Source organism: Halyomorpha halys, unplaced genomic scaffold (assembly GCF_000696795.3).
Source record: "Halyomorpha halys isolate HHAL.00 unplaced genomic scaffold, Hhal_1.1 Scaffold24.1, whole genome shotgun sequence".
Lineage (NCBI taxonomy): Eukaryota > Metazoa > Arthropoda > Insecta > Hemiptera > Pentatomidae > Halyomorpha > Halyomorpha halys.
In genome coordinates this window covers 758,482-774,615 of record NW_027107648.1, presented here as the reverse complement: position 1 = coordinate 774,615, position 16,134 = coordinate 758,482, and the positions used below count along the sequence as shown (strand labels likewise).

At 36.9% G+C, this 16,134-nt stretch overlaps 1 long non-coding RNA gene across 1 annotated transcript; it reads left to right on the top strand.

The window, feature by feature from the left end:
* The first annotated feature begins 215 nt into the window (after positions 1-215).
* On the top strand, positions 216-15,569 carry LOC106682467 (uncharacterized). The gene is made up of 3 exons (XR_001343422.2): positions 216-613; positions 1,277-1,398; positions 4,816-15,569. It is a non-coding gene; the product is annotated as an uncharacterized lncRNA (long non-coding RNA).
* The last annotated feature ends 565 nt before the right edge of the window (positions 15,570-16,134 follow it).

Below are 16,134 nucleotides of genomic sequence, written 5' to 3'. Positions count from 1 at the left end.
AAATTCAAAGCACCTCACTATATCATGCTAAGGTGCTTGCGTTCTAACTTGTATCTTGTGTTTATTATAGCCGTTTGGCAAACTGTAAATAACAATTAATTTACAGTTTGATGAATAATTTACAGTTTAATGAATTTCTCTTGAATAAAAATAAACAAATACTTTCAAGTGTTTACTTTTATAAAAAGTATTCACTATTTATTATTTTTAATATTTTTAAGCAATTACTTGTTTTCATTTAAATAAGAGTCTCCTTTTTACTTAAAAGTAAATACAGGAAAAACCATAAAAATATTTATTCAGAAGTATTTGCTTATACTTTAAGTAAACACTGGATTTGTTATCAGCCTAGATGACATGTTCCAACCTGCCTGCTCTGTAATCCCCAGTAGTTCTCTCTTCATTTGTCTCAGAACAAGCTTCTATTTTAGTCTTTTCTTATGTATGAGTGTAATTATAATATAATTATGTCGAGTGAAGAAGAAGTACAGGCTATCCCGGATTACTGTAATCCTGTGTCACTCAAAAAACGAAGAAATATTTCGATCTTTTGCCAAGAACTAAGAGCTTCTCCTCATGTTTCTTCAAAATCACTTAGAAAATGATCAGAAAGGTAATCAACACTTTCACTTGAAAAACACAACAAAACTTAGGGATTATCCACTTATAATTCTTGTCTCTGTTTAATTTTTTACCTTCTGTATACTTATAAAGTTGGCCAGAGGTAGATTTGAAGCCAGAAATTTTAATTAAAAACATAAATGCTGCATAATAGTGCAAAAAATACAAGCGACTTCTTTTATCACAAAGTTATTATTTATCTTTATTCAATTGAAAATAAGAGTTCGCTGGGAAAATTATAAGTAAATAATTACGGATGAAGTAGTTTCTGGAAAATTTAGGGTTTATTTATTTCATTAAATAAACACTGCAAATTCAGTGAACAATGAATGAATTTTATTCAAGTGGTTGTAAGTAAAGACTCATAAAACACAAAGTAAAAGCAAAAACTTACTTTTATTTAACAGACCCAATAAAAGCAATTATAAAAAAAAATTACTAACAATATTATTTCTGTGGTTTAATACTATAGAAAGCCATAGAAGGAATTTATTTTCTCTTGATTAACCCCGCAGTGAAGAGAAATAGGAAGGTTTATCTCAACGTTTCCTAAATATCCCTGACAGTAGTACAGAACATGTATTTATTTGTAAATTCAAACCTTGGTGTATATATATACCATAGTAATGGTGAATGATGTAAATATTTTTTACAGGCATTGATTCCAGAATGGTCTTTGTTACAAACCATTACCTTGGCTGTCTCCATCTAAAAGGCTCAGTGGCCGGTTGTAGAAAACGGTTTCTTCTTCAAGATTTTACAATATTATAGTATAAAGTAAGTGACAACCTTTCGGATTAAAAAAAATGTTGTGTATATTAAAAAATATTTAATGTTTGAGATTACACTTATTCAGTATTGTTTATACAAGAAAGGTCTGTTAAGGGATAAATTGAATAATCATTGACCAAATTAAAATTACAATTATACCATCTTGGAGTTATAATACGATCATTTCAAAATCTAATGTAAATACAAACATTGTAAATATGATAAAACAATTAGAATAGAAAGAGTGTAAAGACATTATATAAAAAGGAGGAAATATATTAGCAATATAAATATAAATTAATAAAGTTCTAATAAATAATTAGTATAGAGATAAGTGATAAATTTTCAGTATTGAAGTTCGTTCCAAGGGTTTAATTTTCTATGTTTTTTTTCCTTTCTCAATATTGATTTTCTTGTTGGAAATTCTTTGGTACAATTGTCCATTATCTAATTATACAAGGAGTGTATTAAAAATTAAATTAAATCTGTACTCCAACAATCCATGAAGGTTTCCTGCTTCCCATTAGGAGAATATAAAAATAATCAATTAAATAAAAATATATAGATATTTGTCTTTTTTCAATTATTAAAATGATTTATACGAGGAGAGGATGGTTGGAGGGTGTGGTAAAAATATAACAGAATTAAGTTGAAATAACTTATTTAATTGTGCCAACGTTTCGGACAGAATTTCTATCCTTCATCAGGGCTAAGAACAAAGAACAAGATAACAATCAATGAATACAAAAAATAAAAAATAAAATATAAACAGAATGAAATAAAGTAAATAATCAAATTAATAGAATTAAAGTGATGAAAGAAGTGGAAAATAAAATTTATTGTAATAATAAAAAATTATTTAATAAATAAATAGAATTCTATATAGTTTGTAACTTAATTCTCATATCTAAAGAATATTTTTGAAGATAACAAGGTCAAATAAAAATATTAAATATTTAATAAATATGAGAATTTTTATTTTAACATTATATAATAGACTCTTACTCTCAGGGCGGGTTTCTACGCAATCAGAAACAGAAACTGACACTTTACTACTAATAACAATTAATTAAATTAATATCTCTTACAAATATATTTAATTTTAGTTAGAACAAAACTAACCAATTCTTCCTTGACAAAACTAACGAACTAACATAGTCTTCTTTTTATGATTGATAAGTTTTGATGTCTTCTTTTCTAAAATGCTATGTCTAACTGTCAACAATAGCTTCCAGTTCTTCCCAAAAAGCTATGTGTAACTCTCAACAATGGCTTCCAGTCCTTCCCCCTTCCAGCGGACAGACGCCCTCTCACCAGGCAATCCAAACAACGAGTCCTTTATTCTTCTTAGTTGACTCTTTGATATCTCCTTTTTTCAAGATGTCTACTACTGAGAGTAGCTAAGGGATCTTCCGGACATCCTGCCTCTAGGCGATGTCATCCATCTCCTGTCTAAGCAACGGATGATCAAAAACCAAGTTTTCTTCCGTTCCCTTCTCTCATTGTTAGTTCTCAATATCGATTGTAGTACTACGGTTTTCATTTTTTTCCTATGATTTCCTTTATGAATAATTTTCTTTAATACTTATTCTTAACTTCTATTTTAAGAATCAAAAACAAAACTAAAATCATTTATGTATAAAAATCAACTATTTATTAAAAAAGAGCATATTACAGTATATATAGGTAATTGAATAAGTAAGTAAAAATAACATAATTAAGAAAGTAAAATAATAATTTGAAGTTATATAATGCAAAGAAATATGAATGGTTTAGTCTATTAATAATTTAAAAATTAAAATTATGAAAAGAAAAAGAAAATTGAGAGAAAGAAAATATATATAACTAATGAAATATGTAACCATAATATTAGATAAAGAAGCAAAATATGAAGTTAAGTTTAACCAAAAAGTGAATAGAAAAAAAAAATAGAAACATAACAATAATAATATATAGTGAGCATGACTAATAATGTGAGTAAGGGAAATTAAGAAAAAAATTGAAAGAGAGGGGGAGGGGGTAAAATAAAGATAGGAAAAAAAAGAGAACAAAGCATAAAACACACCTGTTAGCTTGAAATTTTATCATGAAGTGAGTTCTGCTGCATGAATGGCCAGACTCAGAATTAAAAAATATATTACGGCTATGAAATATTTTTTTAGAGGAAACGTAAATGGAAAAGTGGGTAAAAAAATAAAAAGTAAAAAATATTTAGAAGAGGAAAGCACATGAGAGGGCGAGGACAAATGATTTTAGAAAATGTAGAAAAAAATATATATGTTACTAGGATGACAAAGTACCGGAAGATGACAAAGTGTCATAAGTATTTGAAAACAGTTAAAAAGAGGAAACGTATAAAAGGGTGACGAGACAAATGGGTTAGAAAAAGTTTAAAAAGTGAAATCATACTCTACAAAGTGGGTGGAAAACAAAATAAATAAAATTAAAAAAAATAAAAATTACTTTTTTAATAAATTAACTATTTGCGAATGTGTAAACAATAAGTTGTGCTTGTCGGTTTTTAAATTGACGGAAGAAGGTTAGGATATAGAAGATTTTAGAGATGAGCCTTTTATCATGTTTACGAACTGAGTAGTATAGACATATTGTCAAAATAGAAGAAATGATTTAAAGAAAGAGAATGTTCTGAAAGTTTTGAGGCAGAATCATTATGTGAGAATATTTGCGTTGTTTGATACGGTTTTTTAAGAGATTTTTGGTTTCAATAATGTAAGCAGTATTACAATTAGTGGTGGAGCAAGGGATGCGGTATATGATATGTGATCAGTATAGAAGAGGGATAGGGTCTTTTAGTTTTGAGTAAATATTAGATAGTGTGTTGTGAGGTCTAAAAGCAATACGAAGGTTAGGTATAGCAGAATGTAAGAATTTTTGGATACTATCGGAAAGAGAGGGGATGTATAGTAGTGACCTGTATAAGGGGGTAGATAGATAAAAGGGGTTGTGAAGAATTAGGTGAAGTGGTAAGACAATTTTTGTAGTTGTATACAAGTTTATGAATGATATGGAGGGGGAAGTTATTAGCTAAGAGTATTTGTTTAATGGGGTGTGTGATTTTTTTTCATTGAAATGGGAATCAGAAAGGGAAAAAGCTACATTAATTCTTTGATGGTAAGGATGTTGGGAGTGGTAATTTAGAAGTCTGCCTGAGTAGGTTGGTTTGGTGTACCAGTCAGTGGATATGGTGTCTGGGTTTCTTACAATGAGGAGGTCAAGGAAAGGAAAGGAGTTATTTTTTTCAATTTCTACTGTAAAATTAAGACGTGGATGGTAAGAATTTAACCCCCCCTAATTTTCTTTTTTTCTTGGTTTTCCTTACCCACGTTATTAAGAGGTTGTCACTTTATTATTAGGACTCTCTTACTGAATTTCTCATTTGTATTTTAATTTTTTTTTCTGTAGGTTATGGAGCATTTCAGTTGTTTTCGATTTTCTCATGGAGCTGAAACTTAGAAAGAAGAAGAAAACTGAAATCAGATAAGGAGCAGTTAAATCAATGTCTGCAAGACAGATCATTGTCTACTACAGGGCAGTTGCATGACTTTTTTTAAATTTAAGTTTACTTTGTTGTACTTTTCAATGCGTTGACTGCCACAGTATTTTTCAAGATTTTGGTATAAAAAGTCAATTTAATTGAATGATATTGCATTACTAAAAACTCTTATAGAAAAAACTCTACAATAGAAACCGTTCAAAAGCATATATAATGACTTCATGGAAGCTAATTATGAATTATTTCTTGAATGCAAAGAAATGTTTTTACCCTTTGGACTCGAGACTTTTTTTTGTACGACATATTAAGTAATCAACACAACAGTACCTAGTGGCGACATATAGTCGCTATTCGAATTACAATAGAATTTACCATGTCCACATATTGTCAACATTCGAGTGCAAAAGGTTAACTGATACAAAGTATAAATTACGTGGAAGTTGGCAGTCAGTGTGTTATGTATTATCTAGATGTATTTAATATTTTACAACAACAACAATCAACAAGAAACAACCAAATATGAGTTTTTGATAAAATGGCATCTAGTACCTTTTGGACTAATATCTAAAATAGAAATTACTTGACTTATAGTGGTAAATTAACTTTAATTTAAATTGTGCTCTATATTTTGTGATTGGCACTTTAGGAGTATTATTTTAACTTTTATGTATTTTTTTAAAGGTAGATTTATGGAATTATTGATCTCTGAATAACATTGTAATATTCTTAAATTGTAAGGTTAATTAATATTATTTCAACTCATATTTCCATAACACCCAAAACACAAGTTTATTTAAATACTGTTTAACTTAATCTACGCTGTTCTAATACTTTGTACCTATCCCTAACTTATGATCTAACCTAGAAGTAAAATTGTTTATCTTGACCAAAAGTGTACAATGACGCGTATGTGCTTGCACTCTGCTGTAACAGAGAGAAAGATCACTTCCAAATTCACGGTTTTTCATCTAACCTCACCTCACAGAAAACTAACAACACACCAGACTCCACATCAATGTCCATCAATTAAATCATTAAAAAAACATACCATGTTTCTCTCCCTCTCTGCCTGCTACATCCAGCAAATCCGCCGCCATCATCAATTGTTCTGTCTCGTCCATTACAATACTATTTCTTTATACTTAATACCTACATGGCAGCAACCAATTGATAATTTTTTTAAGATATAGAAATGATGTACATTAGATTTAGTTTATATGCTATTGTATGCACGAGTTTTATTGTTGTGTATTATAGTGTGGTTGGTTATTAAGGTGTCTTGTTCAATGATATAAGTACAAGATCATTTTCTAAAACACCATATCTTCAACATGATATAGTTCAACAGCTGATAATTGATTAAATTCTATAGCCTGAGGTATTTTTTTCTATCTTCAAAAATGTTTATTGTTATTTTTCACAGTTCAAATATCTATACAATTCCGCTCTAAGTTCCTTATTTAATTTTAATTGTGATTCAAGGTGGGAGTATATGTAATTTCTTCTACATAGTTGTTTGATATTTTATCATATCATTCTTTGTCATTAGTAGGGCTAGAGTTTTCATGTAATTAGAAATACCAAATATATATGTATAAAGTAAATGACCCTATGGTGGACGTGTTAAGGAGAATGTGGACTTTGAACCTGAATCATGTCTGACCTGTTGGTATCATTACATTAAACTTCACTTATTCTGATCCACCAACACTTCCTTTGTTGGTTTACTTCTGTTAGAAGTGCAAAATAATATTCTAATAAGTTTACATTTTTTTCCCCAAGTGTTAATTAAAATGACTGCTGAGTAGACACATAAATTCCATTATGATTGAATAGGAGTGAGTAGGGCACTTTTTTTTTTTTTGTTCCCCCTTCCTGGCATTGCTGCCATACGGGGTTCGGCAACAGTGGGGTAGTGCGTTAGGATTGCGCATGCCACTGCTGCCAATAAACATATATTTTTTTTAACCTTTATTTTCATAAATTATTTACAAAATTAATGGTGGAGCCATTTAATTTTTTTGGGGACAATTAGTTCTAAAAACGTGGTGCAGCCCAGCACTCGGTTGAGTGCCTTAAGATGGGGATACACTTTATCCAGTAGCATCCATCCAGTACGTCCAACACGCCTGGTCCGCATCCATCCAGTTGTCACCTCCAGTACGCAGCCTAGTCCAGCCCTCCTGGTCTCAGCCTGCTTCTTCGCTGTCATCTTCATCTTCCATTGGTGGCTCGCCAACCCCATGCAGCCAAGCCCTTCCAAATTTAGAATGCGTTGGCCCGAACACTTCCCTCCACCCGTAGATGAATTCCCTGAAGTACGGGTAGTTCTCCTCCATCAGGAGAGGAAAGTCCGACTCGGCGAGGGCGAAGATCCCGAATTGCACCTCTTAGGATTGGTCTAAGGCTGTGGACGATCATGTGCTCCAGGACCTTACTAGCTACTGGGAGGAGGCATATTGGTCGATAGGATTTAGGCGGTTCCTTATCCTTACCACCTCCCTTGTAGACCAATCTCAAGTCTGCGATCCTCCACTTGTTTGGAAAGTACTCCTTATCCAGGCACTCATTGAATATATCCAATAGCTCTTCCTCGATATAAGGGGCACTGTTCTTGAGGATTGCAGCATCTATGCTATCTAGTCCTGGAGCCCTTCCTATCCTTTGTCTGTCCCCGGCAAGACGAAGGTCCCACATATCCCATGGTGGACATAGGTCGGTACCTGGTGGGTATAACGTGGAGCTTCTAACCATTCCATCATCTGCATTATCCTGGGACGGATCATCCCTAGTGTATGTATAGTCTATATACTTCTTGGCGGCCTCCTCCAAGGTGGTTGCCTGGGCATCTCTCACTCTAATAGCCGCCATCACTTGTAACGGCTTAATCTTTCCCAGTGCCACCCTTTATGGAATACCCCAGGGATTCTTTTCTGATTCCTCTACGATAAATTTGTTCCAGGATTTCTTCTTCTGGCAACGCACTATACCGAAACATACCCTATACCTATGCTTTGATTCTTCTCAGAGTGCAAGCCTCCTCTCGTCGTTTCTGCACTCCTGGTACCTACGCCTGGCTCTGTAGTATTCTTTTTTTAACTGCGTTAGAGCCGGCGTCAACCATGGGACCGGAAGTACTCTCGCCCTTCGGCGATGGAGGGTAATACTCGCTGCTTCAGTGATGCCCCCAATAAGCATTGCCACTCTGCGGGCAATCTCAGGCTCCTCATCTATCGGGGTCATCTCCTCCCATTCCCTGTCAGCTAGTATTCCCTCCTATTCACTGGAAAACGCTCTCCAGTTCACCGATCGGGTCACAAAGGCCTTTTCTACTTCTGGGGCACCACCTTCCTCCTCCACCACACTGAAGGCTATGACCCGGTGGTCGGAGCTTGTGTCTGACCGAAGGGTCTAGTCTGCAATACGCTCTGCTATGGGAGCTGTGGTAAGTGTCACATTTATCCAACTCTGGCCCCGCGCTCCAACAAATGTGGGACCAGAAGGCTCATTCATAATAACCAGCTGACACCTGGCCATGCATTCTTCTACCAACCTCCCTCTAGCATCTGTGCTAACAGAATCCCAGACCGTGCTCCACGAATTGGTGTCGGAACAGACTCACCCTACCGCGCTGAAGGGTATTGTTGGCTGCTTGGGTGTTGGCGCCCGCCAGGGTTGCCACTCTCAATTCCTGACTCTTCCTTCATCGGCGCTACCTCCTCTTATTCTCTATCCACCAATATCCCCTCCAGTTCACTGGAGAAGGCTCACCAGTTTGCCGATTGGGTCACAAACCCCCTTTCCTCTGCTAGGGCTCCGCCTTCCTACTCCTTCACTACACTGAAGGCTATGACCCGGTGGTCGGAGCTCTTGTCTGACCTTAGGGCCCAGTCCACTATTCACTTCGCCATGGTAGCCGTGGTCAGTGTCACGTCTATCCAACTCTGGCCCTCACACACACGAATGTGGGGCCAGAGGGCTCATTCATAATGACGAGCAGACACCTAGCCATGCTCTCTTCCATCAGTCTCCCTCTGGTGTCTGTGCGAACTGAAGGACCCAGGACGTGCTCCTCAAGTTGGTGTCGGAACAGACTATTGCATTATAGTACTTGAGTATAACAGCCTCCATAGCAGCGATACTATCGTTGATATCTTTGTTGTTCCTTCTAGGCGGCATGTACTACGAAACAAGGGTGAAGGAGATTCTTCCCCACTTCACGTAACATGCCGCCTGATTTGCTGTGGTGAATTGCTTCAGTTCTATAACATCGAGGGAGGTATTAACTATCACAATGGCCGCTCTAGGCCTCCTCTCACCACTGCCCAAAGTGACCACCCTCGACGTCACACCAAACTCTATAACCATATTGTTCCTACAACATGGTTCCTGGATTACCATGATGTCGACCTTTCGGGTGAGAGTTCTAAGTTCGTCCGCGACCACTCGTCTTCAGCCCATATTGATCTGCAGGATCTGCAGCCTATGCATAGCGCGTTCTTTTTGTCTGCACGACCATCTTCTCCAGGTGTAATGGGCATTCCCTGATGCCCGCACAATGTTGCAGATCTTTCCCCTCTCTGCCTTGCTCGCTACAGTTTCTGCAACGTGGTGTCAGTGCCTTCTTCTTTGCCGGACATTCTTTGATTTTATGCTCCGTGCCAAGACACCACTTACATGCCTGGTCCTCTGTGCATGCCTTGGCAGGGTGTCCATACTTCTGACACCGCAGGCAGAGCAGGGTAGTCTCGGGGTAGTCTTCGCTTGGGCCCGGGACCAACCTATACACCTCTTCATCCTCGCTGGAATCCTCCGTCATGTTCCTTCCCTGGCATATGGGGTTCTCACTCCCTTTCAAGGGCATTGGAGCCGGGGCAGCATCATGATATCTCGCTACTGGTGGCTCCTTTTTACTTTTGGGTTCTTGCTGCTTGGTCTTCTTCTGTGGCTTAGCCATTGTTAAAATCTCCTCATTTACCATCGAAGGCCTGCTTCTTTCTTCACCCACCGTTAAAGTCTCCGGGATTTTCAAACTTCTCTCTTCGTTTCCGGCCATGATATGGGCCCCGGAAGGAATATTTTAACTTCCCTTGATGATAGACCTTCCCCTCTTGGGCAAGTTGCACGGCACAACACCACACCAACCACTCCAGCCACTCCAGACACCTAACTCCAACACCCAATTTATCTTATAACTTTAAAAATCTATAACTTACCGGTCCGCCGATTGGGGTCCTGTAAGTATTTGTTTTTTTCAGCTTTTCGTGCTCTATACGATTGTCTACTGCACGATGTGATAAACCACCTCATGGTCCCACTCTTTACCTTAATTACGTCAAAACTGCTCGGTAGAATTGGTTCAAATTACACTATGCACGAAAACACTTCTGTACCAATGTTTTGGCACACTCCTGTTCTCAAAAAAATCTCTACTAGCACTTTAATACGCAACGAATACTAACAAAACTCACTGAACACATCCTCTCTACTCGGCAGTCAGTAGACAACTCTCGTGAGTAGGGAACTATCTCACTATTGCTCGGTCTTTCCTTAAAGAGTGATGGAGATTCCTGCACCCATCTCCTTCTCCAGTTCCGCCATAGTCATATATGGCTCAGTATAGTCATTTTGTGGCTCAGTTCCATTTGCTTTTTAAATATTGGATTGTGATTGGAATCCAAAGGTTCTAAGAATTCTTTCTCTTAGTCCTGCAACTTGATTTTCTTGTTTCCGGTTATATTTTGGTCACTTTTTTTTGTCACATCTATCTTCATATTATTTAATTTTTTTTTTTTAAGCTGATCTACCATCACTGAAGATTTTTCTGTATTTTTCATAAATTATTCTCTGATTCCCTTCTAGACTTAATCTTTTGCCTGTATGATTCCTGATGGATTAGGAACATGAGGAAAATACCCCTGGAGGAGGAGACCCCACCGCCGCTAGGAATGGGGAAGAACAAGACAACACAGACCATGTTTAGTTTAGGTATTCCCCGGAGTAAAAGTTGGGGGATATTACCCAAATTAATTTTTATATGCTGGTATGGCTGGTTTAAGACATGTACTGTATTAGGAATAAATTATAACTTTGATGAACAAAGTAAAATGCCTCTATTTTTGAATGGTTAATGACAATTGCTTATGTTTGGCAAACATGATTACAATTTGTATTATTGTGTTAGATATTAATTTTGATAGTTGATTACATTAATGAATTAGATTACAATTACTTGCTGTTAATTTGGTTTTGATTTATAGTGAGGATTTGTTCTTCTACTGTGTTCTTTAGTTCCTTCATCCTGGTTTCGTTCCCTGCCTGGCAGTGTTGATTAATCTATTCACTCATCATGAGAAATAGTTGACTGCTAATTACCCTAGACAGCCTGTGTTCAGTATTCTTTCACTTACCTCTTCACTTTCAAGGAGTACTTAGCTTACTTCTTTTTTCTCCCACTAGATGGCAGCATTTTCATATTCATTTTGAGTTCTATTCAAATGTGAGGGGGAACATTTTCTCCAAACAGACCATCTACTATGGTATTTGGCATATGACTGTCATCAAGGAGAAGAGTCCTGAACGAATTCATGGAAGAAGGTCTTACATGGCGATACCCGTGATAAGGCTGGTCGTAGCTTGGCGATGTTCTTTAATTCCTCTAGTGGAGTATGAGGGTCATATTTTTTATTGTTTTCTTCTAAAAATTCGCCTGCTAGACGGATAGGACAACCATATATTCCTTCGGCTGTAAGGAAGATGTGTTGTCATGGAGGTTAGTTACTGTTTCCGGCTTATGGTTGAAACCATGAGTAAGTGGGCGATGGTAATTAATTCTAATGTCAATTGTTTTAATGTCACTTCAGAGGAAGGAGAACTCTTTTAGAAACCACACTCTGTTGTGCCTCAGGTATAGCTTTTTGTTTCAGTGACAGATATCGGCAAGCAAACACAGGATATTGCATCCCCTTTCACAAAAGAGTTGAGCAGTACCAGCAACAGAAACTAGGTGGCTGAGCCTCCATATCAGTGATGGTACCAGGTCTGTAGACGTTTCCCGCTAGAGGAACACGAATTTGTTTTTGGATTATAAATTTTTTTTTCATATTCATCCCTATTGAGAACGATAATTGGGTTTAAGGGAGCTAGTTTTTTATGAAGTTATCAAAATAAATATTGCTAAAAAGTTATCTGAAGGAAGGAGAACTCTTTTAGAAACCACACTCTGTTGTACCTCAGAAACAGCTTCTTAGTCCAGTAACAGATATCGGCAAGTAAACACAAGACATCGTGTCCCCTGTCACTAGTAAGTTGAGGAGTACCAGCAACAGGCACTGGGTTGCTGAGCCTCCATGTTAGCAATGGTACCAAGTCTGTAGACGTTGTCCGCTAAAGGAACACAAATTTTTTTATGGAGTATAAACATTGTATTCATTCCTTTTTAAGGACAGGACTTGGGTTATAAGGGAGCTAGTTTTTATAAAGTTATTAAAATAAACATTGTGGACCATTGTTTTGATATTCTCATATTTTGAGGTTTAATAAATATTTATTAAATATTTGTAAAGGAAATATAAGATGAATTTCAATAACAAAATACATCTGCAATAAGGCCGAGAGCTGACTATTGATGCCATACCTTTTGGTCAGAGGTTTCCATCTCATGAGTTGATAACTTCACTGTGCTTTCAGCTACCAGCTTGGCAAGGAGAGCCATAGCGTTCAATCTAAATCCAGCGAAAAATGAACTTTCCTAGAAGCACATTCTGTAGTGCCTCAGACAGAGGCTGATATGAACATACACTGTGGGCTGCTAAGATTTATGTCAGGTATGGTACCAGCTCTGCAGGAACGTAAACTTGTTTATGAATATATTTTTTTCATATTCCTTCTATATTGAGAACAATTCTTGGGTTGTAAGGAGCTTGTTTTTGTGAAGTTACTAAAATAAACATTGTGGACCATTGTTTCAATATTCTTTTATTTTGAGGTTTTCTAAATATTTTATTAAATATTTAAAAAATTTTAGAAGAGAACTTCACTGTGCTATCAGCTACCAGCTTGGCAAGGAGAGCCATAGCATTCAATATAAATCCAGCGAAAAATGAGCTTTCCTAGAAGCACATTCTGTGTTGAGCCCTTTATTGTATGTTGATGGAGTTCAGTAAATAAATCGTGAGGAAATTTAGGAGAGAAATTTTTGTTAACCTATTAATTAAGAATTAATATAAATTAGAATATTTTTAAGAAACAAAAATAAATTCTTAAAGTGGCAGATTGCTTAGTTTTTAGTAACTAAATTACAATATAAAAGGGAAGGAGAGAATAGTTTCGAGTTTCACACAGTATCTACTCGTACCATTGCTGTAATAACTAAAAATAATAGATAATCTAGTCCTTTGTCCAAAATGGTAGCTATATAAACAGTGCAGATTGAGAACATATAATTGAAGCATGATAATTTATGTTCATTTGTCTGAATGAGTTGTGCAATTATCTAATGAGGGGAAGCGAAAAATTCTTTCATAATAACTTTTAGTAATTTATCCATTACAATGTTTTGAGGTCATCGCCCCATTATCAGGCACTCTACAATTTATATTAACAAATTTCATATTATGCATACCCCACAACAATAATTCGACAACATAAACTCAATATAAACAATCTTTATTAACATTACTTTTATAATGTCAAATTTTATAAATTAATCTAATCTCCTTATTTATCTATCTTTATAAAAATCACAATAATCATTATCCCTGTCTGTTGATACTGATTGCATATTTTAAATTAGGAGGTACTTTTAAAACAAACATTATTGTTATATGCAATTAAGATTATCCTAATAATATTGATAACCAACAGATTACCTCCATACTAAATACTTCATACCTCTGTTCATTACAAAGATGAAATTTCTTATTAAATTCTTTATTTAAACACAGTGACAGAACGTCATTGTTAAAATACTATTATGCAACATAATACTATCCAGATGGTTTACTAATTATATTTCTAATTGATTTATGAGGTCTGTCTATTGTGTACTTCAATTATTTTGTCTTAAAATAATTAAAGTCTGGCTCAGGACAAGACTTGAGACTTTTTTTTGCTTCCAACTGTCCTTTGATTAAATTAGTGCATTTATATAAAATGGTACAGATGGTGAACATAAGATTAAAGCAATTTTAATTTTATTTGATATCTTGACATCTTGTGCAGCAAGACCTGTCTCCATTAGGAAATATTTTTTTTTAATTTGGCACAAAAGCTGGCCGCAGTGCTTTTTTGCCAAATTAATTAATTAACAATTCCTGCTCTGTTATATGTCTATCCTTGACCTTTTCCAATGTCTTCATTAGAGGATGTGAGACATATTGATCGAAAAGCTTTATGATCTTTATAAGATCCCTTCCCCGGTTTGGGTATATAGCACACCCTGGATGTCCACCATCTGGTTGGGGTTTATCCAAGTGCTAAGCTACCTCTGAGGAGTTCAAGAATATGTATTCTGATCACTGGTATGCCTTTCTGCAGCAAGGCAGGAAAGATTCCATCAGTGCCAGTTGATTTGAATGGTGATAAAGAGTTAATCGCCTATTCGATTTTATCGATAGTTATAATACTATTGGCTTTCTCCCAATCCCTACTAGTACTGTAATTGTTGAAAGTGGGAGAAATGTAATTGTACTCCAGGAATTCACAATTAGGGAAGTGGAATTCTGCTAAAACACAAAGGGTTTCTCGTTCAGTGGAGGTTGCATAATCACCTTTTTTTTAGCATACCAATTATTTTTTCCTTTTTTTTTCTTTATTCTTTTATTAAATTTTTTACTGTGGTGCAGCCCAGTACTAGGTTTAGCACCTTACTGATGGAGCTGCTATTTCAGGAACCCCGCACGTGGGACACCGGGGGTCGATGTTCTTTCCAAAGCTCTGCAGCTTTCTCCGAAATCCCCCGTGTCCTGTTAGGATCTGTGAGACCCAATAGTCTGGGAGGACCCATTTAGACTTCAATCTAGGAAGGACGGTAGGGAAGAATTTACTCAAAGTAGTGCCCTTCTGGCTTGCTACCCACTGTCCATTTCACTCCAGTATTAAGTCCTCCCGCAGCATATTCTTCCATAAGTTTAGAGTCTCGCCGATCCCTTCTCGGAGCTCCTTCGGTAGTGCTTCTAGTCTAATCTAACCTGCCTCTTTACTTCATATTTAAGGTCATCCTCCCTGAGGATGAGGTCCAGGGGCATCGCTCTGGCCAGTACCTGCACCGCCTCATGTGACACCTTTCTGTATGTCTTTGTGACCCTCAGCAGAGCCAATCTCTGTATGGTGGCCAGTCTTCTCTTCTGTGTCTGCTTGAGGTTTCAGCTCCACTCAGGGGATGCTTACCTCAGAATACCCAAGATCACACCATTGTATATGATCATCGTTGCAGGTTACCTGAGGCCCCAAAATACACCCCCTATCCTACTTAATCCATTGAGTGACAGTGTCACCCTGTCCTTTATATACACCAGGTGAGAAGTGGCATCGAATCTTCTTCTTATCCTCACACCAAGATATGTCACCTCCTCACCCAGTCTTACCCTCTCTCCTTGGATATCCAGGGTGATGGGATGAGCCCTGTCTGTGGAGCCTCTTATGAGTATGGCCTGAGTCTTGGCTGCTGCCCAACTCAACCTCCTCTTCACGCACCACTCTCCTACGAGACTGGCACACCTCTCTGCTTCTGTCTTTAGTCTGGATCTGCTGTTCTTGGCCACAATGACTGCCAGGTCGTCGACATAGGCCGTGGCAAGGAATCCCTTGTCCTCTAGTTCCCCCAGCAACTCATCGAATACTAGCTTCCACAAAGCTGGTCCTAGGACCGAACCCTGCGGACATCCTCTTTCGATTTTTCTCTTGACCTTGTACTAGTTACCCCTGATCCTGACACTCCTGTTATTGAGGTAACTACCTATGAGGGAGTATAGATTACTGGGGGTGTCAAGCTCTTGCAGCCGCCGTTAAACATGATCAATAAGACATATTTCTCCGCCCTGTCCTCCACGTCCCTACGCACTCTCAGCAGCGCATCCGTAGTTCCCCTGCCACGGGTCGAGCCGAACTGCCATGGATGACTTGCAGCACTTAGGATTGGTCTAAGGCTGTGGACGATCATGTGCTCCAGGACCTTACTAGCTACTGGGAGGAGGCATATTAGTCGATAGGATTTAGTCGTTTCTTTA